Source organism: Podarcis vaucheri (genome assembly GCF_965113315.1).
Source record: "Podarcis vaucheri genome assembly, chromosome: 12".
NCBI lineage: Eukaryota > Metazoa > Chordata > Lepidosauria > Squamata > Lacertidae > Podarcis > Podarcis vaucheri.
In genome coordinates, this window is record NC_138750.1 from 48,215,705 (window position 1) to 48,240,391 (window position 24,687).

Sequence of the window (24,687 nt, forward strand, 5' to 3'; positions counted from 1 at the left end):
TTGTAGTAGGGTTTGGTTTTGTTTCTTTTCTTTTTTTAAAAAAAACATTGTTAATTGTGATATCTGATATTATCTGCCTACCTGGCACTACCACGCAAAATACGAACTGCAAGTACCAGGTGGAGGGTGGTGTTTGCACTGCATGCCAACCCCAAATAACAAGGTTGAATTGAGGGGCTCTCACATTCCCTGTCATCGCTGTGTGAGACCTTCAGAGCGACCACTCGAGCAGCGCATTGCAGACTGCACTAACAGGAAGATATTATGCTGCAAATTAGGAAGCTTTGTGTAAACCAGCACTTGTTTCCAGCATTGGTTTAGCGCTCAGGGCAGAGGCAGGTTTTTCAGGCCTTGCTGTGTTTTGAATCAAATAAACGATTTAATTAGGTTAGCTAAGGAACGAGATGGGTAGTGGATTTGGCAAGTGTGCTAAGGCCCTTGAGGGCAGGTGCTGAGTACCATCACATACTGTTCATGCTGATTTGAACTTAGGGCACCCAGCACCATGCAGGCAGGATCAGACCTAAGGCAAATAAGGAGCTTTCTCTTGTACATGGTTAGCTGATTTTTAATTTAATACCTTTTTCCAATATAGATACAATAAAAGGAAGTCCCCCTGCCCCTTGCACTACGGAAATGACATCAACCTGGGTTTGCTAGTTTACATCCATTTGTGTGACACTGTAAATATGTCTTGTTATGTAAGGTGAGGGGATGCTCACAAAATTTGCAGATAACACCAAACTGGGAGAGAGGGACCTAATGCTGCCGAAGACAGGGTTAGGATTCAATATGACCTGAATCCCAACTGTCATTCCATTGTCTGGAGAGGTCACTTCCTGGTTCGCATGGAGAAACCATTTTCAATGGAGCCCAGCAATGGAAGCATGCAGCTGTATTGAGGCAGCACCGGGTGTTGAAAATTTGCACCCCTGGGAGTTTTGTGTCTGAAGCAACTGCCTTTGTGTTCCCCATGCTGGCTTGTTGCTGTTGATATTCCTTGTGGAAAGATAACTGCCCAGGTAGGAGAAGTGATCGACATTTTCCAATGTTACGCCATTGATGATCGTCTTCCAAAGCAACTACTCTATTCTGAACTTAAAAATGGAAAGCATAATGCTGGTGGTCAACAAAAGAAGTTTAAAGACTGTCTCAAGGCAAATCTTTAAAAATGTAGTATAAACACCAACAACTGGGAAACATTTGCCTGCAAGTGCTCCAATTGGAGAACAGCGTTTACCAAAGGTGTCATGGGCTTTGAAGACACTTGAACTCAGGACAAAAGGGAGAAACGTGCTAATAGGAAGGCACGTTTGGCAAACCCTCACAGTGATCAACTCCTGCCCGGAAACCAATGTCTCCACTGTGGAAGGACGTGTGGATCCAGAATTGACCTCCACAGTCACTTACGGACTCATTGTTAAAACTGTGTTTATGGAAGACCATCTTACTCAGCTATGAGTGATTGCCAAAGAAGAAAGAGAGAAGATTGATAGCATTCTTCTCCTTGACTTTGTCCAGCCTTCTTTTAAAGCCATGCAAGTTGGTAGCCATCACTGCCTCTGGTGGGAGACAGTTACCTAGTTTAACATAGTTTAAAATGGTTTCCCTCCACATAGTGTTTGCCATATGGAATCCACACAGGTATCCTTGGATTGGGGCCAGTGTGTTTAGACATAGGGCCTCTATATACAGCCACTATCACCAAGGACACTTTAAAAAAAGATAATAGAAAATGTATTCCTTGGTGCATCAGTATAATTTGGGCTATTCCACAGTGCAGCACTTTGAGCTTATTAAGAAATGAATTTCACCTGCCATCCTGCCCTCTCCCCCATTCTCTTTGTGGTCTTTCTCTTATTAAAGGGAATTTAATTTTTCCTTTCATTATCTTTATTTTCTTCCAGAGGATTAAAACGATTATAAATTCTCCTCAATGGGATGAACCAGAGCTACAAGCAACGACTGGTTTCAAATTATTTCATTTTTGTGAGGCGAGGAATACACATTTTAAAAAGCCTCACCCAAAAATGCATTCTAAATAAAGATGGTCAGTGATGTATGAGACTCAATACGGATTTCTTCGAGGAGATTAACAAGATTGATAATAAAATAACATTAAAGGGCATAAAGCATTGTACACTGAAATGAATAACAAAAGTCAAAAGCTTTGAGGGTAATTAGTACTTAATTAGAAATAGAGATGCTATCAGCATAATAGTCACAATTTTATTCATTAGGTTCTGCTACTTGCCTCCACATCACAGTGCCATGGCTGGGCTTTTTGAATATGCATTTACAGAACATAGATCACGGCTTACAGCAAGTGGTTGTTTGGATAAAAGCTATGCTTGAGTTTTGTTTTCCAAAACAAGTTGGCTACCAGTCGCTGTTTAATTGAATATTGGGAGGATCCGTGTACATTCCTATTAGTTGCTGTCACTGAGTAGAACGAGTTGTACATGGAAGCACCGACAGCAGCTGTTGCTAGATCTTTGCAAACCTGATCTTGGCAGATTCTTCGGAACCTGCCCAAGTGCCAAGATCCTCAGGTGAGCACCTAACTCTTGTTCCCATCAACATCAGAGGTGGTGTGACGTGAGAGATCCTTTTCTGTGGTTGCTCCCATATTGCCGAATTCCCTCCCAAGAGAGGTTAGATTGGCTCTCTCCTTTCTACCTTTCCACCAGCAGGCAAAGACCTTCCCAATCACAGCAGGCCTCTGAAAACTAAGGTACAGATGGTGCTGACCACTTCACTGTTATCATGACAAGTGACATTTCAATGCTGGTTCCAAATGTCTCTTATTGTAGTTTATCTATTGCTTTCCATTCCATTACTTTGTATTTTATAGGGATGTTTTAAGTATGCTGTAAGCCCCTCTATGTGTGCCTCCTCCACATGAGCTCCAGAGGGTGGCAACACGGGAATGGTGGCTAAGGTGGAATGCTCTCTCCAGGGAAGTTCATCCGGCACCTTCATTATAGAAGAAGAAGAAGAGTTTGGATTTGATATCCCACTTTATCACTACCCTAAGGAGTCTCAAAGCGGCTAACATTCTCATTTCCCTTCCTCCCCCACCACAAACACTCTGTGAGCGGAGTGAGGCTGAGAGACTTCAGAGAAGTGTGACTAGCCCAAGGTCACCCAGTTGCATGTGGAGGAGTGGAGACGCGAACCCGGTTCACCAGATTACAAGTCTATCGCTCTTAAACCACTACACCACACTGGCTCACTCAGTATATAATTTTAGGTACCAGGTGAAAACATTCCTCTTCAACCAATCCTTTGGCTGATTAATATTCTACAGCCTTTTAAATGTGTCTGTGGGAAGGAGGGGTTGTTGTTTTGCTGTTTCGATTTAATTATTAACTTGATTCTATCCTGTATTTTTTATTCTGTGAACCGCCCTGAAATCTTATGATGAAGGGTGATATATAAATACAATAAATAAATAAATCCTCTTGGATTAATGTGCAGAATACAGTTTAGCCATCCACCAGATTTCATGCTTCTCCAAATATTGCAATGCAGTTTTCAAGCGCATTTTGAGAGAAAATGTGCATTTAAATATGTATTAAAAATCCATACTTAAGGATATGCTGAGTAATGTGGAAACAGAAGGAAATTTTGGGTAGAAAACCATGTGACTGGAAGTAGATGGATTATGTCATCCCTGACTTCTTCTCTGGAGTATATTTATTTTAGAGATATTTATCACACCCTTCAGAGCAGCTGACAAGTTTAAATCAAAACTGCACTAAATGTAGAATGAAAAAGGAAGAATGAGAGAATGAGTATTTAAACAGGAAAGGGGTTACAAACAGTAGCAGCAGAGCGATAAAAGTCCAGATTACAAAAATAGGAAACTCAGCATTTTAAAGCCTCTCTCTCTCTCTCTCTCTCTCTCTCTCTCTCTCTCTCTGTGTGTGTGTGTGTTAGGGCCATACAAGCATCCTGAGGCAGAAAATTCTGAAGTCAGGGTGGCAACACCAAGAGAGTCCAAGCCTGGTTCACAAGCTGGAAGGATGTGAAGAAAGGCCGGAGTTAGTGATCTCCAAGCAAGGCAGTTCACTGAAGGCAGGAATGGGGAGCCAGTTGCCCACCAGATGTTGTTGGACTCCAACTCCAATAACCCCTAACCAGCCTGGCCAAGTGACAGGGATGATGGGAGTTGTGATAGCAGCAACATCTGGAAACTCAACACTTCCCTGATCTTGACCTTGGAGAAGTGGGAACCTTATGGTTTTCAGGGTTAACGCTAGCATCCTGAATCAAGTATAGAAATGTATCAGAAGCCAAAGCAGCTATTTAAAGAGGGACTTTAATTGATCCATAAGCCTGGTCCCAGTTAGATGTTACAATCCAAGCCCCAGACAGTGACCAGTGGAGGCCAGTGGAGACTAGCTGCCCAATCCAACCCACCCACCCACCCCCTTCAGCCTGCTCCAAATGTTGTTTGGATTTCCATGTACATTGCTGTATTTTGTACTAAATGTCATTTCCAGGCCTGGATAGCTCAGTTGGTTACAGCATGGTGCTGATAACGCCAAGGTTTCAGGTTTGATATGGGACAGTTGCATATTCCTGCATTGCAGGGGAGTGGAATCGATGATCCTCAAGGTCCCTTCCAACTTTAAGATTCTATTATTATTCTTCAGCAGCAGCCTCATGCATAGCATATTGCATGTGTCCTCCTTGTACATCTGCATGAAACTAGGCTTGGACTTGGTCAGCTGAGCTCACCTAGGACTGTGTGTGCTGAGGCTCCAGAGTCCTCTTGGAAAGCATGAGGGCAACATCAGCTACCATAATAGACAAGCAACAGGAAGGTTCTCAAATGGCCAGGTCTAAAATAAATACTAGGGTTCCTGTCCTGCTACTGCTGAGTAGATGTATTCTGTCCACTGCATTTCAGAATCCAGCATGGGCAGCTTTCAACAGTGGGGAGATGAATTGAGTCTGGATTTGAGTTTTCTTGCCCATAGCTATTTCCCAGTCTGTGCCCAGTCTGAAGCTTTGCCACCAAGCCCAGGCGAGGGGTGCGAAAAGGTGAATACCAACAATATAATGCCTTGGAACAGCATCATTATCCTTAAATTGCAGATGTGAACCATCAAAGCACATTAAGAAGCTGAATGCAGTCCACCAGCCACACACTGAAATCCATTGATAAATCTCTTTGGTTTCGCAGCCTATCTGGCAGTGGAAACAGGAGAGCTTGGAAAGCAGTTGGCATGCCACAATACACAGCTGGCGGGTTGTGTTCAGCTTGGCAGGTCACAAGTTGTGCTGGCCTGCGATATGGGTACATGGTGAGAAGTTGCCACTTGATAAATGGTCATCCACATTCACCCACAATGCTCTGGGTTTTTGTTTCTGTGCTGGTGGTTCACTTTGAGGACAAGAGCATCCCTGTTGGTTCCGTAAAGCTTCATATTGGTCCCATCTGCAATTTGAGGATAATGGCACTTAGCTCTATCAAAAGAGGATTACAGGATTTAGTTCTGAAGCCCAAGATCCTTGCCTTGGATGGAATTTAATCTGTACTCTGAAGCTGTGAGACTCATTTTGGATTCTGGTTTTGTTTCATATTCACCACTGGCCTTCTCCCAGCAGATGGGAGTTGGACCTCTCCACGTCGAATGAAAAGGAGGCAAAGAAACAGTTGGCTTAACTCTGAGCTTAGCGTTGCTACAGGGTGGCTCCCCAAAGCCATGCGAAATGAGTGGTTTGACATTGACTCTGATCAAAAAGCAACAGGGTTAATTTAATTATTCATCTGCTTTGAATATCAAACGGGAAGAATATAAATTCGCTCCACTCTTTAAGAAAATGAAGCTGTCCAAATCTCAAAATGACAAGATGAGAAGGCAGGAGAGAGGGAACTCAGGATTCGAATGGATCTTGAGAAGAACTAATCGTGTTCTGAGCCACGGACGATCCGTTTTCCTCTAAGATACTAACGTGAGCACTTAGCTCCTTGTAATTGCAGTGTGCCCTTTTGAGTCAAAGGCAGCTCCCTTCTATGATACTTAACTGCTAGCTTCAAAAGATTACAACTGTCCTTCCCGTAACCTATAACCAACAATTAAACCCTACAGAGAAGATTTGCTCTTTCCCCTCAGGGGTTTCTATCAGAAGTTTTGGCTGACAGAGCAGGTGGAAGTACACTGGACCTTGGAAAAGGGCTTAGCTGCTAGAAGATCATCACCCATGCTGCAAATTAATAAAACTTATATCCATTTTCTTTAAAAGGCAGAGAGCAACTCCCAGGAAAACCTTGTCATTCTTTGCCAGAGCACTAAGGCTGTCCACACCTGCTTGTCTTCAATAATGCCGCAAGAGCTGGTACTCTCTAACCATTCACTGGAAGTCATCTAGATAGCTTCCCACCTTCTTTTTGTAGGTATGAGCCATGGCCAGCCCTGTGACTAGACAAGGGTAGCACTTTTGCTGCAGCAGAAGGAAAAGAGATTGTTTCCACTGTAGCGCCTTGACACGTAGGAAGCAATCAGAATGTAGATCCATCTAGTATTTGTGGGATAAATAGCCTCACATAACCAACATGCTTGAGTCTATTTAATTCATGAAGAGGTTAATACCATAGAGTAAGCTGTCCTGCCAGGCTTAGCTATGTCCACTTCCCTTACCTTAGGAGGAAATGGTTCCTCTCCCAGTCTACCTGAGAAGCTCAATGTTTGGAGGTGGTTGTTCCAGCTCAGACTGCATTGCTCTCACAGACACTCTTGAGTTCCTTTACCAATAATCTAGAAACTGACACCTCTTTTTAACTAAGCCAAGTTTTATTGCCTATGAAACTTTCTGAAACACAAGAACCTGAACTTGGGAGAGTTTGTAAGTAAACCATTTTTTAACTTACTAAACATGAGATCTTTTTCCTATACTGTGGGACTATATCATTTGAACTACAGCTAACTTACCAGTGTTAGGAAATCCAGCCCACACTCTTCTTCCTGCATGGTGATCACTTCTGTAAAATAAACATATAATGTGATGAAGGGTCCTTTGTGGATTATCAGGTCAAGAGTCAGAATGGAATACATTTCAGGTCCAGCTCACAAAGCAGTTGTGCAAGAACTGAGCAGTTCATCTTACAACAGTTGCTATAGTTTTCTTGACAAAACAGATTAATGATGATGGACACTCAAGTTGGACACTTTTCACAATTCCCAGCCCCTTGAAAATGTGCAATCAATTTTCTACCATCAAAAGCAGCAACCTGTTGGGAGGGGAGATCATGTATTTTGCAAGCCAAGAGTTGAAACAACCTTATTTATGGGTGAGCTTACTTAGCATCAGAGATGCGCTATTTCAATCCTGAAGTGTTTCATTTGACATATTTTGTTAATGTTGAGTGCTTTGCCACAGGAGATTGTCAAAACCTCACTGATGCAAGGAAACTTCTTTTGCCTTTTTGAGCTGGATGAGAAGTGGCAAATTTACACATCCTGGGGATGATGGGGAATTGTAAGTTAGGAAGCACAGAATGCAGTCCTTCACTCATTATTGCTAGGAAGAATCTGATGGGATTTACACAGGGCTGGAACAGAAGTTGTGTCCAGTAGTGGAAACAAATATCCAAATAAAACTTTGGATGGTGAGTTTCATAACAATTAAAGTTGGAAGGTGATATGTACTGTTTGCCTTTGTTGCCTCATTCAGTCTTGGATTAGCTCTTGGGACTCTGGTTGGTCCAACTGGATGTGCCTACATCTTACATCTAGGGATTGACATTAGAGGAAATTTGTTTTGTGAATAATCTTCTAAACTAAAATATGGAGATGCTACATCATTGAACTTGGCCTAGGAGCCATGCTGCATATATTCTCTTAAGGGCTGTGTAATTTATTTATTCTGCTGAGACAACTACAGACCAGACTAGTCCAGCTCTTCTGCTGGACTCATCACTCAGATGGCGACTCTTGCATTGATGGCATGGGACTGAAGACAGTGAAACTATCCCGTGTGTCAGGAGTAGGATGAGCCAGCGGGGCAGAGAATGGTGAGATGACAATCCCAGGACAATCCCAGTGGGCTTTGGGGAGCCTCCACTAGGGGAGAAAGAATCAGAGACTAGTAACAAGGAGAGGGAGAGGCAAGTACCCCTTGCTTCCCTGACCATACCCTCCTCACAGCATGCTTATCCCATCTTCCCACCACAACATGAAGGAGTGAGAAACACGGGCGGTTGAGGGGACAGCAACTAGTAAGGAGGAGAGAATGCCTGAGAGAACTCCACTTTGATATTTATGGGGAGAGAGGAGCGCAAGAGATCAATTCAACTTTCCTAAAGCAAGAGCACAGCTGGGCCGTCAGGGTAGTAAAAGAGAGGATTAGCAAAGCCCGTATTGTGTAGCAAAGAATAGAGGCTTATCTATGTGTATTGGCTGAAGAGCCTCAGGGAAATAATGTACCAAAGCCTCCTCTCAATAAAAGTGAATGGGAAAACCTCAAGGAGTCGCAGCTCAATACCTGAAGTGTAGAGCACTCTGTATATTTGGGACTCCAGAAGCCAGATTTGGCATCTGTTGTTTCTGATGATCATAAGACACAGGAAGGCCACAATCAGAAATGGAACAGTACCTCTTGACATTCCATCTCTAAAACTCTTTTTTGGAAATTCAGCCTAAACATGCAAGGGCAAAAAGTGTGCTGGGGTCAGAGGCGCATGCACTGGGCATTGCCTACCCAATATTCCCATTGATGCTAGTCCTGCACCCTCCACTCCTAACCTTTGCATATTTAGCTGGAAGATTTGATTGGAGCTTCTCACTGCATTTGGTTGAATTCACTTAGAAACAACCCCTCCTGCCCAAAATCAGGAACCCTGGATTATTAAAGTTTCCAGTCACAAGGAGGCTTCTAAGAGTGTTGTTATTGTTTCATATATTTATGTACCACTTGATACTGGAACAGTCTCTAAGGCACATTCACTATGATACCACTTTAAACAGTTATGGCTTTCCCCAAAGAAACCTGGGAGCTTCAGTTTGTTAAGGGTACTGAGAGTTGTTAGGAAACCCCTATTCCTCTCACGGAGGTACAATTTCCAGCGTCGCCTTTGAGAGAGATTGATTGGTAAACCACTCTGGAAATCACAGCTCTGACTGGGAAAGCACTTTAAATGTATGGTGTAAATGTGGCCTAAGTGAATATTTACAGAAAAGTAAATTATCTATCTATCTATCTATCTATCTATCTATCTATCTATCTATCATCTATCTATCTATCGTCTACTCATACATTCACACAACCAAATGATGAAATAAAAAAACCTAGAATATCACATCAAAGAATTTTAAAAAAAACTCTAAAGGAAAAATATAGCAGCACATTTTGGGGAAAAAAATATATCTAATGAGTTAGGGAAATGATTCGGTAGCCTTCCCACCAAGTCCCTGTAAATTGGGTGAAAGATTGGGGTGAACTATAGTCTGCTGACATCTGGACCCCACCCCCTAACATGTATACATTTGGGGGCAGAGTTGTGTACATATCACAGAACCCCCTTCACACATTCTGTGCTCTTGTGCTCAGGCTGAACACCGGGAGATGGCTTATGAAAGACATTGACCCTCCATTTAGAAATGTGTATTTTTCACACTGACCTTTATAACAGGGTATTCCAAGAAACAAGAATCCTGAAAAATAGTTTCCTTGGCTTTGAAAAATATTGAGTGGGTGATGAACTTCAAAAGAAATCATTTGGTAGGATTCACCAAATAAGTGAAGTGTTATAAAAGTAATTCTTGGAAAGTCACTTTCGATGAGCGCTATCTAGTGTAGCAAAAGAAAGAAATGCAGCAGGAAATCAATAGCTACACTTTCATCTTCACCTCCAATTGCTTTGCAGAACTGAACTTCCAGATCGTGATGAACATTCCAGTGTGAGGGACTGGATCCAATCATTGTGCATTCTGCAGGTTTCGCATAAAGATGAACTTTCCCATTCATCTTAGAATTAACCCGTTCTAAGGTGCCATAGGCCATCAAATCCATCCCCATTGTATGAAGGAAATTCAGAACTGTGATATCTTCAATAGATGGCTGCTAGCTTCTCGAAGACCTCCACTGAGATACAGCATCTCCCTCCCCATGCCACACCAAGTATTTGACACCATTGTTGGATGGCTCTTGTCATCAAAAGGTTTCTCCAAATGTTCCGGACAAATCTGTAATTATACTTTCTTGCCCTCTGGTTAGGAATGGGTGAATCTGCCGATTCTGTTTTCTTTCTACTTCTCATTTCTCAGTCTTAAATTCAGTTCTTGACATTTCCACATCAGTTGGCAATTCCCCGCCAGCATTTTAGTGAGAATGTCTCCTACAATACATATGTCTACATGGAGTCTTCCACAATATTCACATTTTTACCGGCCAGTTCCAACAAATATTATGCATTTTTGTATGTTTTTACCACTTATGTATTTTGATGCAGAGTTAACCCTGATCTATGCATTTTTGTGGGGGGGGTCGGGTGGCGCCGTGGGTAAAACCTCAGTGCCTAGGGCTTGCCAACCGCATGGTCGGTGGTTCGAATCCCCGCGGCGGGGTGAGCTCCCATCTTTCGATCCCAGTTCCTGCCCACCTAGCAGTTTGAAAGCACCCCTAAGTGCAAGTAGATAAATAGGTACCGCTTTATAGCGGGAAGGTAAACGGCGTTTCCATGTGCTGCGCTGGTGCTGGCTCGCCAGAGCAGCTTCGTCACGCTGGCCACGTGGCCTGGAAGTGTCTCCAGACAGCGCTGGCGCCTGGCCTCTTAAGTGAGATGGGCGCACAACCCTAGAGTCGAACACGACTGGCCCGTACGGGCAGGGGTACCTTTACCTTTACCTTTATGCATTTTTGTATGCATTCATTGGCTGGAGAAGTGCATTGAAAAACTAATAAAGCTGTGAATGTTACAGGATGGCTGTGTTTTGGTTCACATATGGTTTCAAAAAACATGAATTAGGTAGGCTCTCCTCTAAATGCAACATGAATGAAATTTCTCTCCCATATAACCTCTGGGGCTACAGAATGCAAGTCTTTGTCCTCCTCCATGTGCCATCCCTTCAGGTATTTGAAGGGTCTTACCATAACACGTTCTGCCTCAGTATTCTCTTCTCTTGCCCATATTTCTTTTCTTTTCTTTCTTTTGATATAGTCTGTTTTCCATATTGCTGACAATCTTCATTGTCCTCCTCTGAAACTGTTACAGTTTGCCTATACTCATCTTAAAGGGTGGTACCCATAACTGGATACAGCACTGGAGTCTTCTGACTACACACTAATGCAGAATGAAGTGAAACTCTTACATCATGGGATCTGGAAACAAAGGTTCCATTGATGAGGCCTAAAACTGCACCACCCACACACTGCTGACTCATGTTCAGCATGCGATGATCCACCACAATCCTTGGAATCTTCTCACATGTGTTACATCCAAGGCAGTTATCTCTCATTCTCTGCTTCTCCCCTAAATGAAGAACCTTTATTTTGTCTCTCTTGTACGTAATTTAGTTTTGGGAAGAATCACTGAGACAAGTTATGCCCTCCAGATGTGTTTGAATTGATGGGGCAAGAATGTTTGCACCATTGCCAGAAGAGAATGCCATGGTTTTAGGGTGGTATCATAAATGGCATCCGAGATTGTGATATGTGTTCTTGTGTAACACAGGGAGAAATACATTAAGCCTACTCTTATTTTATCTATTAAATTGATACCCTGTCCTTTCCCCCTATGTGGTCAAGGGAAGCAAATACTTCTGTGGTTAAAAAATACAGTTAGGAATAAAATAAAGACATATTTTAAAAGGATTTAAAACATTTAAAACAATGAAACACAGTAATATGTCTGAAACAAATTTAAGAATAGATGCAACTGAGTCACACATCTCAACAGACCTTCCAAAGCAGAAAAGCTTTCAGCAAGTGTCTAAAGGAGTACAGTGATGGTGCTTGCTTAATATTAACAGTAAGGGAGTCTCAAAGTATTTGTACAACTGCAACACTAAAAAGAATAACTCCTTGAAAATACAAAATGGAGATTGTGTGGCACTTGTAGAAGTGCAAGTGCACAGATCAAAGTGATCCAAAGCCATTAAGGGCTTCATATAGCAATAGTAACACTTTGAACTCAACCAGGCAGTGAACTGACAGCGAGAACAGATCTTTGAAAAAGGGGTAATATGTGGATGCTTGTGCACATCACAGAGGGATCACTAACCAGACCAGAATATTGGTCCTCTAGCAGTTTGAAAATTGTTATTACAATCCTAGTCCCAATATTATTGAGCATCAGAATCCATGCGTGTTGTTTCCAATGCTGAGATGAGCATATTTTCATTTATTGCTGTAGGGTATGGTTTCTTCCTGTTTTGCACATTGTTTTTTTTAAAAAATAATAATGCAGAATAGTAAGATGAGGTTTTACTCTTCCGCACTCCCTATTTTAGCTGAAACACTGAAATAGCACACGCACACATATTCATTCCATGGTCAACGTTCACTCAGAAAGTTGCATAACAGCTTTTGTGATATCATCACAAATTATAATTCTGTCATTATGCATAATTGTTGTATGCCATTACAACATGTAATTGGTTCAGTTCAAGTTCTAATTGCATAGTGAAGAGCTGTTGTTGTTTTGGTCTCTGTGCACATTAAGATAAAACTGTGGCAATTTCATAGTTCTGAAATAAGCATTTCCCAGGTTTTAGGAGAGGAGGTTTCACATGTTTTTCCCTCCAAGCCAAAAAGTTCTCCCAAAGGGATAGATTGTACTAAATACAATAATCTCAGGGGAAATGTTGAATTTCTTCAGATCCAAGGTGTTGTTTGACCACCCAAGGGCCTTGGTTCTGGTAGCCTCTGAGATTGCCCTCAGAGAGCCAGCATAGAACACCATGGTTTACATGATAATCATGAGGCTGTCTCAGTTTGTCACCATTCCAATACATAGGCCAGGGCACACTTCTAACCTTTGCTTCAAGGTTGGAGGAAGATGGTTCAGATGGTGGTGATGGGGTTAAAATTACTCTGTATTTATGTCATCCAAACAGACAAATGAAAACCATGGAGAGACCTGGTTTGAACAAAGACATTGGATTCTTATCTCATTATACATGACTAAGCCATTCTTCACCTTCTCACCCCTTGCCTTTTCCTGTAAGACCTATTGCAGTCGTTAAGAGTCGTCAACAGGCTCATCTCAGCTATCTGCCAATCTCCCATTCCCACCACCCTTCTGAGTAATACCCCTCCCCACCTTCTCACTATATAGAAGGATCTGGCAACTTCTGTTTCAGTGTATCTGAAGAAGTGAAGAAGTGTGCATGCACACAAAAGCTCATACCAAGAACTAACTTAGTTGGTCTTTAAGGTGCTACTGGAAGGAATTTTTTTATTTAGACAAATGAAAGAAAGACTTAGGAAATCCAATGGATTTCTGAATGATCTGGGGAATTTTCGAGTAACCAGTGAATGCATTTCTGTTGTAGCTGCAGTTTTGCTATGGAATGATGGGTCACCAACACAATTGCACCAGCCCTGTGAAGCTTGTGCAGCCCCCAGGTTGACTGGGGAGCTCCGAGCAATGAAACAGGTCAAGAAACAGCAGGAACAGAAGTGGTGCAAGTCTTCCAGTCTTACAATGGTACATGTCTTACAGCACCCCACCTGTTACTTTTTTCCAGGATGGTGAGTAACCATTAATGAGTACTCTTTAGGTTCTGTCAGTCAACCAGCTACAAATCCACCTCACAGTTATCTTGCTGTTTTACCACATTTTACCAGCTTCTCTGAAAGAATATCATGGGGGACTTAGCCATAAGCCTTATTGAAATCAAGATACACTAGATTCACAGCATTTCCCTGATCCACCAAGCTTGTAACTCTATCACAAAAAGAAATGAGATTTGTCTGGCTTGTTTTTGAGAAAGCCATGCTGGATTTTGTTAATCAAAACATCCTTTCCTAAAATGCACATGAAAGCTTATACCAGAACAAACTTAGTTGATCTATAAGGTGTTACTGGGCAATTTTTTATTCTTTTATTTTTATTTCAACTGCATCAGACCAACCCAACACGGCTACCTACCTGAATCTTGAGTCTGTTTCATTCTCTGTCCTACGAACTTTCCTGGTATCAACGTCAAGCTCACCAATTGGTAATTAACTGGGTTTTCTCCACCACCATCCCTTTTGAAGATGGGAACTACATTTGCCTCCAGCCCACAGGGATCTCACCTTTTCTCCAATAATTCTCAAAGACTTTAGACAGAAGGTCTGAGATTAAAAGCTACTTTTGGACTATTGGGTCCTTAGGACTCATCATGCCCTGCAGATTTGAAGTATCTAGGTGAATGATGGCGAAGGCATTAAAAAGGCCTTCTTTGTGGCACCTATTGCATCTTTGAGTCCAGTGGAGCTTTCTTGAGTGGCATGGGGCTTGCTTACGTTTGTCCAAGTGAACCCTGTTTTGGAACCTTTGGGGCTACCTGTTATGGTTTTATAGGGCAGGCTGAGTCCAGGGACTTGTCACTTGTGACAGAATGTTCATAGATCTCAGCAGCTCCTAACATTGTGGTTACCTGAAGGAGCGTCTCCACCCCCATCGTTCTGCCCGGACGCTGAGGTCCAGCGCCGAGGGCCTTCTGGCGGTTCCTTCATTGCGAGAAGCAAAGCTACATGGAACCAGGCAGAGGGCCTTTTCGGTAGTGGCACCCGCCCTGTGGAACGCCCTCCCATCAGATGTCAAAATGATAAACAACTACCTGACATTCAGAAGACATCTTAAGGCAGCCCTATTCAGGGAAGTTTTTAATGTATGATTTTTTAGTCTTTTTTGGTTTCTATGGAAGCCACCCAGAGTGGCTGGGGAAACCCAGCCAGATGGGCGGGGTACAAATAAATTATTATTATTATTATTATTATTATTATTATTATTATTATTATTATTATTGTGGTTACTGAGTAAAAATATTCAAGATTACAGGTGGATCAAGGAAAACGAGAACAAAACAAAATAACATAACAACTGAACAATGTCCTTTTGTCGTAGGAACCACTTAGCAGTTTCCTATATGGAAATCAATCTGAAGATCAGTTTGCTGCATGCATTGGTTGCCTGATCATGGAGAACGATCCATTTTTCATACACTTAAGTGTGCTTGGAATTTCTTACTGGTACTTCTGAGAGGCTGTACTGATAGGCAGATTTAGTAGGGTTTATTTTTGTTTTTTTTAGTGGAAATATTATTGTCCAAACTATTTCCCAAAAACAAATTTTAAAAGATTGCATTCCTCAGATGTTTAGCAGACTATCTGAAGGCCTGTTCTGACACATGTTTGGCTATGTTGTAATGCGACCAAGTTCGTGTCCATGAATGTCAGATAGGATAAGAAAAACTGACACAGATAATAGGTAAAAATTACAGGCAGCAGCAGCAACTTGCAAAAGAAGATGGAATGTTAACATAAAAAGTATCCAATTTCTCCATGTATCTATTGATTTATCCATAGCCCACAGTGCTGGCTCATTTCTCCAAGGAGACGTCCACATGGATTTTCAGAATTCAGAAAGCTGTAAAAGTCCCTTTGCCGTTCAGAACGCTGTCTTAGCTACGACGGCATGCAATATGAATGAAACATAGATGACTGCTATGATAGATATTATTTTAAAATTCACCCATAAAATACATCAGGAAATACCTGAATTTGCTTTGCGTGGGTTAAAGTCATAGGGAAGAACTAGGCGTTATCTCAGCAAATGTAGGAGAAGACTGATGCCTTCAAGCTTACTGGTTTGCCAGGAGCAACTGGTTAGGTCAGACACAATTTGGTCTCCTCCCCCCCTTTTATTGAAAAAGAACAGGATATTTTAATGCTATCATAATTGCAGAAGTGTCACCTACTTAATATATTAATTGAGAATGTCTAGTAAGCCATATTGGGACGTGGGTGGCGCTGTGGGTTAAAGCACAGAGCCTAGGACTTGCCAATCAGAAGGTCAGCGGTTCGAATCCCCGCAAAGGGGTGAGCTCCCATTGCTCGGTTCCTGCTCCTGTCAACCTAGCAGTTCGAAAGCATGTCAAAGTGCAAGTAGATAAATAGGTATCACTCCAGCGGGAAGGTAAACAGCGTTTCCGTGCGCTGCTCTGGTTCGCTAGAAGTGGCTTAGTCATGCTGGCCACATGACCCGGAAGCTGTAGGCTGGCTCCCCTTGGCCAATAAAGTGAGATAAGCGCTGCAACCCCAGAGTCGGCCACGACTGGACCTAATGGCCTTTACCTTTACTTAGTAAGCCATATTGGTAGTTGGGTTCCTGTTGAGGGTTCTTGGTGAGTCAACATGAGGGACTGGAGATTGGAGTGATCATTCTGTGATATTAGGGCAGTGGACAAAGCTGTATTGTAATTTTTGAATAAATGTGTTGTCATAAATAAATAAATAATCAGGATACTCACCTGGAGATATACCTTTAGTCTGTTCTTACGTTCTGTTTCCTCACAGACACATAATAATATTTTTTTAAAAAACCACGTAGCATGATGCTCTAACATCCCACCCTCACTACACTGGCAATTGTGGGTCTACAGAAATTTGGAGCATGGCGATGTCACCTCATTTTCTTTGTTTTATTCACTGCTACTGGGGAGGGAGACACAGGAGATATGGGGGAATTATTTACTTATTGTGGCAGCCACACATAGCCAAAAGGATCTAGTTCCAGCCTCAGGGGGTTGATTTGTAGGGCCAACTCAATGTTGGCACTACAGGTGGAAAATCCAGCAAGCTTCTCTCCCAACTGTAAACAACAATGAATTAAACAACTGGCCTTTTCAGCTCATTCAGTGACACTTGCTGCCTTCTGCCTTAACAGAAGGGCTGCCAAACAGAAGGGCTAGCTCTGAGAATCTGTTGTGTCTTTTTGATAAATGAGTTTTCTTTCTGATATCTTATGGGGAAAGGATTCTGCTGAGAAATCAAAGATCACCGTGGCTGGAAATGGAATGTTGGTTTCCTTCTTGGAGGTGCTCATGACTGCCGTAAAAGGTAAAGGTAAAGAGACCCCTGACCATTAGGTCCAGTCGTGGCTGACTCTGGGGTTGTGGCGCTCATCTCGCTTTATTGGCCAAGAGAGCCGGTGTACAGCTTCTGTGTCATGTGGCCAGCATGACTAAGCCGCTTCTGGCGAACCAGAGCAGCACACGGAAACACTGTTTACCTTCCCACCAGAGCGGTACCTATTTACCTACTTGCACTTTGACATGCTTTCGAACTGCTAGGTTGGCAGGAGCTGGGACCAAACAACAGGAGCTCACCCCGTCGCGGGGATTCGAACCGCTGACCTTCTGATCGGAAAGTCTTAGGCTCTGTGGTTTAACACACAGCGCCACCCGTGTGCTTTTCTATTTTTTTACAATTTGCTTGCCACATAGAGGGAGTTATATTGAGAACTTCAAATAGTGTCTGCATGACTGCCATGGGCAGACACTATTTGAAGTTCTCAATATAACTCCCTCTATGTGGCAAGCAAATTGTAAAAAAATAGAGAAGCTTTCTCTCTCCTTCTCTCAAATTTCAGAATGCATCAAATAACAAGGGTGTGTGTATGGTAGCCATTCCCAACACCAACACTGCATGGACATCACATTGTGGTTCCCGGCAGTGCATTCTGTGGTGGGGCTGGGCCACTCAACTGACCTTCCTCTGGTTGAGTCGCTGCTACCTACCAGGATGGAAAGTGGGAGGGGCAAAGTGGCAGTGAGGTCAGTGCAGCAGCACTGGATTGGCTCCGCTGGCATGCTTCTACCAGGCTGACCTTGCTGTCTCCTTGCCCCTACCCTTCTCCATCCCAGTATGCAGAAGCAACTCAGTCAGAGGGAGGTCAGGTGAGCAGTGCAGATCTTCCACTACTGGTTATGGATCCATATCCAGGAGCATAGTTTGAAGGTACCAGATGCAGAAACCTTCCTGAAGCTAAGCAGGCCCTTGATCTGGTCTGTGCTTGGTTTGGAGACTGTCTTGTAATGCTACATACGTTGCTTGGAGTTCCATGCTGAATGCAACTGTAATACTACGCATCCACCACCATTGCTTGAGACCTGAGAAATGTCTCTTAGGACTTTGTGGAGAGTAAAACAAAGCATAGCATGCTTAAAATGTGTTGGCTTGGAGCCAGACAAAGTCCATTGAGGTTAGCTCCCACTAGAACTGATGGGACAAGTTGCAAATCGCTTAAGTCCTATTGATTTCAAGGGGTCTTCTCTGTGTAAAATTTAGTTCAATGCCACCCTTTGTTAAAGGTAAAGGTAACGGGCCCCTGACCATTAGGTCCAGTCATAACTGACTCTGGGGTTGCGGCGCTCATCTCGCCTTATTGGCCAAGGGAGCTGGCGTAGAGCTTCCGAGTCATGTGGCCAGCATGACTAAGCCTCTTCTGGTGAACCAGAGCAGCACATGGAAACGCCGTTTACCTTCTCGCTGGAGTGGTACCTATTTATCTACTTGCACTTGATGTGCTTTTGAACTGCAAGGTTGGCAGGAGCAGGGACCGAGCAACAGGAGCTCACCCCGTCGCAGGGATTCGAACCGCTGACCTTCTGATTGGCAAGTCCTAGGCTCTGTAGATTAACCCACAGTGCCACCCAACACCCTATTTTAGGTGAACCATGCTCAGTTAAGTGTCACATTCCATCCTGGGCAACCTTCCAGAGGCCACATGCCAGTGTGTGGGTGAGAGGCAAAGGTGGGCAGAGCACCAAATGTAAATCTTACCTTTGTACAGTAGACCACTTTCTACACACCAATTTATGTCTTCCAACCAGGAAAGCAAGATGCATTGTTAGCGTTCAAGCTAGACAAAAACATATGAGGAGGGTTCAAAGTAAGTCTGAACAGGGGGAGGGATGTCACAAGAGAAAGGAGCAACTGAGGACGTAGTGTAGCCTGGGAAGAGTCCCATGAGCCAGCTAAAACAGTATACAGGGCCAGATTTGGCCCCAGAGCTGAAGGTTTTGCAAACGCTTCCCTACTGGGTGTCCACCTTGGACCAAGAACCACTGTGTCTCAGACTGTGAACAAGCCATGTGAATCACCATTTTTTCTAGAAAAAGAGGTGCCAGAACTCGCCATGAACACCTGCCTCCTTTGCCTAGAATGACAATGGCGTCCACTTGACAGGTGCCAGAACTGAGTTTCGTCAGGTGTTTAGCCTCAAATCCCTCTCAGGAACAGAAGGAAACGAGTATGCAATATCAGACTCTGTCACTGGCAGTCAGTCAGAGGCCTCTGAATTGATCAGACCTGGCATAGATATGAGGGATCCCAGGTTTCTGCTCCAACTTGGCAGCACAGCAGCTACTTCTGCTTGGTCCAGCACAAGCTACTGACCTCAGGAACCTTGAGCCAGAAGGTCTGGCTCTGGGTCCAGTCACCCATTCCCACCCTGACAAAACGTACAAAACGAAAGCCCTCTACATTCCCTCACTAATTTATTCACAGTGCTCCTTCCAGCTTGCATCAATTATTATTTTTTCCCAAAAAAACAAAAACAACCAACCACCACTGAGCATTGCGCCTATAAGAGAAAATAGCAGTATTAAAGTAATGCCAAATTTGTATCTGATTAATGATAATCCAGCTAAAATAAATGACTGTCTCAGGAAATGCCATTGCTCCATATTCATACTGCTTGAGAGTGACAGAGGGCTCAATCAAACGCTCAGACATAATCTGCATCCAGGCTGTGAGTAAATTGGCAAAATGTCATCCCAAAGGATATTGTTTAGGAATGTTCGGAAGGATTGAAAAATGGAGCATAGTGAAAGGTATAACATATGGGGCTGCTAAGATTTTAATCTCCTGAAAATGTTGTTGGCTTCAATGATATTTTTAAATTGGCCTTCATATATATATATAGTTTAGGACTGAGTTCATTTGCCTGCTGCCGTGGCACGCTACCAACTCTCCTAATAACTGAGTTGTCTACAAGAAATAATTTGAATCCTAATTAAAAAACACAAGTGAAAGTACAAACAGATTTTCAGCTTAATCAAAATGTGGTGTTTTGTGTGTTTTTTGCTGACTGCGTTCAGCAAGCTCAAATGAATACCGTGTCTTTCATTGTAATTCATTATGCTCCTCTTCATAGAGTAAATGGAGACTCAGCAAGTCTTCCTGATGAATCTCCTGAGATGGCCACAACACAGTGGTGCAAAAGCATTTCTTCGGTGTGACAGAAACAACTAATAACCATTTAAGGCAGTGATGATACATTGGGCTAGTGATTTGGGGTGTAATATCCAGTTTTTATCTTGGGAAAAGTTGTGGAGAGAAGAAACAAAATTTACAGCATGCTGTGCGTTGAAATAAAATCACATGAAAATGATGTGCTGTTGGTATCTAACACCAAGTAAGATTGCAAAAATGTATAAAACTAAATCAAATATGTGTTGGAAATGTAAGAATAAGAATAAGAATAAGAATATCTTTATTGTCATTGCCCCCTTCGGGGACAACGAAATTACTTGACTGCTCCATAAAAACACTAATTAAACAATACAATATAATACAGCAAGGGAGATTAGATGAGAAAGAAGAGAAAGAAGGTACCTTTTCCATATGTGGTGGTCATGTTGTAAGGTAAAAAGCTTCTGGGAAGTGATTTATAATGAACTAAAGAAAATGTTTTAAAATACATTTGTTAAAAAACCATAAGACTTTCTTTTAGGTTTACTAGGGGAAGAAGTACCAACAGAAGATAAAAGACTTTTTATGTATGCAACAGCAGTGGCAAGAATGCTACTAGCCCAAAAATGGAAAGAAGAAGCATTACCAACAAAGGAAGAACGGGAGACAGAATTGATGGACTATGCAGAAATGGCGAAACTGATGGGGAAGATCAGAAACCAAGAAGATCAAGTATTTGCTAGAGACTGGAGGAAATTCATCACTTACTTGAAAAACAACTGTAAGCAGTTAAAAATATTGGTAGCATAATGACATTTGTAATGTGAAATTGACTATGATAAAATAGGGATACATAATAGTTGGTGAAATTATAATATGCAAATAATAATAAATTTTAATTTAAAAGCCCATAGGAGGGAGAGGAGGAAGTCGGAAGGTTCAGGGAACCTTGTAATTGGATATATGTGAATGATAATGTGAAAACTAATAAAAATTTATTTTAAAAACAACAACTAATAACCAGGGAATGGGGCACTGTAACAACATCATTCAACAGTGGGATTTGCAAGAAGGGTGAGCATCTGCTTTGGACAAATCTTGAATACAAGTGGGCTCACTTCAAAGAAATTTGGACATTGTTCAAAGTAGGAAAGGCAAGTTGGTCAGTTTCAGTTTCTCATTTTCCCACTCTTAAGTTCACATTTTTAAAACACCAAGTACTCATGAAAAATTCAGCAGCGTTTTAGTACAATTTTCTCTTTACATTCATTGTCTTCTATGCAATTTTACCCATGGTGCACTTTTTTCAAGGCAAGGTACCCTTTTATATTGCATTTTCTCTGCTATTTTCACTAACATACCTATTTATATGTACATTCTGCCCCAGAAGATGCATTTCTGTACACATTTCTTGACTGGAGAAATGCATTACAAAATTCAAATGTTGATGGTTGGCTGTGTTTTGGTTTGTGTATTGTTTCAGAAAGCTCAAACTAAGTGGGTTCACCAATAAATATCAACTGAATACAGTTCTTCACCATCCCTAGTCCAAAACGAAGCAGAGTTTCTTTGAAGTGCTGTAAGACTAAGCAACCTACCATCTGAATCATTCAGCTGGGTTCAGAAATGTTACCTTATTTTATTCTGTGTATTGGTCACTGAAATGCGTAAAAGCGTCCAAATTGTTTTTAATTCCAGGAGATCACCTATGTTTATTGTACAAATTACCCTCCTTCGTTTCAGGTTTTTAAGCAGAGTTTGGATGGCCACCTATCATGGATGCTTTAGTTGAGATTCCTGCATTGTAGGGAGTTGGACTAGGTAATGCTCAGGCCCCTTCAAACTCAACAATTCTATGATTCTATGAATCCAACCTGCTGGTGGGGAGTTACTTGGCTGCAATTTCTAACCAGGTCCTAAGAGATGATTGGTGCTTTCCAAGGTGACAGAAGCTGACATCTGTTTGGCATGGTGATTCCTAATCTACTCTTTTGAACTGTGCACACAACCCTAAATTTTGGATGAAGAGATTCAGCCCCAGGGACAGTGGCACATGCCACACTCTTTTTCAAACACTGGGCTTAATCCAGCGTGAAATGAGTATGTGCCAATTTCTATTTCTATGCGTAAATTATTGTCACTAGATCAGACCAATTACCGAAACATTACAGCACATTATGCCATTATATTTTGGTATGTATTAAGAGTCAAGCATTCTTCAGCTTTTGCCAGTGCCAGGATGGTGTTCACTGTTACCCATCTAAGAAGTGGGAATGTAGCTATGAAATCTTACAATCAATTGATTACTTAATAAATAATAAAGACCCAAAAGATCACTTTCTGAAATTTTTGTTCACACAAGGAATCAGGTATATCTCAGTAGAAATGGTTCAGTTTCTTTCGAGTGACAATAATAGTTCCATAACACACAGTGGGGATGCGGGTGGCGCTGTGGTCTAAACCGTTGAGCCTCTTGGGTTTGCCGATCAGAAGGTTGGCAGTTCAAATCCCCGTGATGGGGTGAGCTCCCATTGCTCGGCCCTAGCTCCCGCCAACCTAGCAGTTCAAAATGCAAGTAGATAAATAGGTACCACTCCAGCGGGAAGGTAAACAGAATTTCCGTGAGCTGCTATGGTTTCGCCAAAAGCGGCTCAGTCATGCTGGCCACATGACCCAGAAAAACTGTCTTGCAGACAAATGCCGGCCCCCTTGGCCTGTAAAACGAGATGAGTGCCGCAACCACAGAGTCATCTGCAACTGGACTTAACTATCAGGGGTCCTTTACCTTTAACACACAGTGTGGCCCTCTATACACTGGCTGCAAAACAACAACAACAACAATAAAAAATAAATAATAATAAATCAGGAAAAAAGAGTTAGAGAAAATCGCTATAAGTTGTCGTGGTGATTCAGAGGTCTGATCTAAAATCAAGATAGCTTTAAGCTTCTGGACGTCTCTGGTATAATTTCCCTCTTCTTACATCATGGGTGTTGGCTTATATTATGGATGGATGCTCTATATTATTTTATTAATACTATTGCTACAAGTTTGTCATGGCATTTGGTCTAGACAATAAACTGAAGAATTGAAGATGCTTCAGAAATAAGGGGGACAATAAATTAATATTAGGCAACTGCAAAGGAAGGTACCACTATGTGGTCCAGCTTTCCTCTCCCCTTTTCCCCAGGGTAGTCTATGACTGTATTCTTCAACCTTAGTTCTCAAGATGTTGTTGGACTACTGCTCCCATAATCTCCAGCCAGATTAGCCAATGGTCAGGGCTAATGTAATGTATAGACCTTTGGACATCTGTGGACCCAAGGATGAAGGACACTAATATGTGGAATGCACATCTCCCATATCTGCATCTGCTGCCTGCAGTTATCCAAACACCAGAGCTCCTGTAACTTGACCAAGTGGAGGTGTTAAATGTAGATATGGGCATGCACACTAACTGAGCTCATTCCTCTTTGTGCATATTGAGAAGGAAGGGGAGAAACAGGGTGGTTTTGACTTCAACACAGAACCCTCCATGTACCAGAGTTGCATTCATATGGGGGAGGTTCATACTCAAGATGTCTGAGTGCCTATGATCAATCAGTCTTGTCATTATTCTTCTTGAAGACGAAGGGGTATTGAAAACAATTTCAATCCAATTAAGAATGTATCCCTAAGGTTGTCTTTCTGAGACGTGACCACTGATAATTAGAGTCGTCAGATCAGTTCATTACTGGCTATAGCCAAATCATCTAGGCACCAACCTTTTAAATGAATGTGCATGGATATTTGGAACAAATGCATTATTTGAAATAAAAAGAAGAAAGAAATACCCTACTGAACAAATCCGAGTAAGTCAATCCAATCAAATTAGCTGAATGCTATTATGGTACTTTACCTAGAATTGAATTTTTGGAAATGCTTTCGTATCTGATTTTTCCTTGGCCATTTTTTTCTACACATATCTATGCCTAAATTGGTTTCAGAATGGAAATCAGCCCATGTAAATCATTTCAATATTGACAAAGGAACTGTGTTAAACTAAATATGAAACATGGGCACAATCCACTAGAACCCTTTCAGAAGTACCATTGAAATGAATGAGAGATGTGCAGGGGATCCAGTCATTTCACCAGAAGAGGCTCAGCCTGTGGGAAAGAGCTGTAATAGTACCTTCCCAGCAGGGGTGAAGGAAGGCATCATGACACCCAGGGCAGGTGTCACTATGTAGGGCGCATGTGAAGCATTGCTACATACAATGCATACACCGTACATAGTGAAGCAGCACATGCGCTATACATAGCGCTTTGCCGGCGGCACTGCTCTAGCACCATATGGACGGTGCTGGGATCCCTGTGTCGCCGCTACAGCCATGAGCAGAGGATTACGGCACTGGAGTGCTGCCGTTGGCAAACCACTAAGTACAATGGTACCTCGGGTTAAGTACTTAATTCGTTCCGGAGGTCCGTTCTTAACCTGAAACTGTTCTT

The 24,687-nt window shown here is 42.3% G+C and overlaps 1 protein-coding gene across 1 annotated transcript in view; it reads left to right on the plus strand.

Annotated features, from left to right (window-relative positions):
- LOC309515026 (tigger transposable element-derived protein 1-like) overlaps positions 1-24,687 on the plus strand; it is a 409,488-nt gene that overhangs the window by 160,401 nt on the left and 224,400 nt on the right. The gene's annotated exons all lie outside the window — the stretch shown is intronic.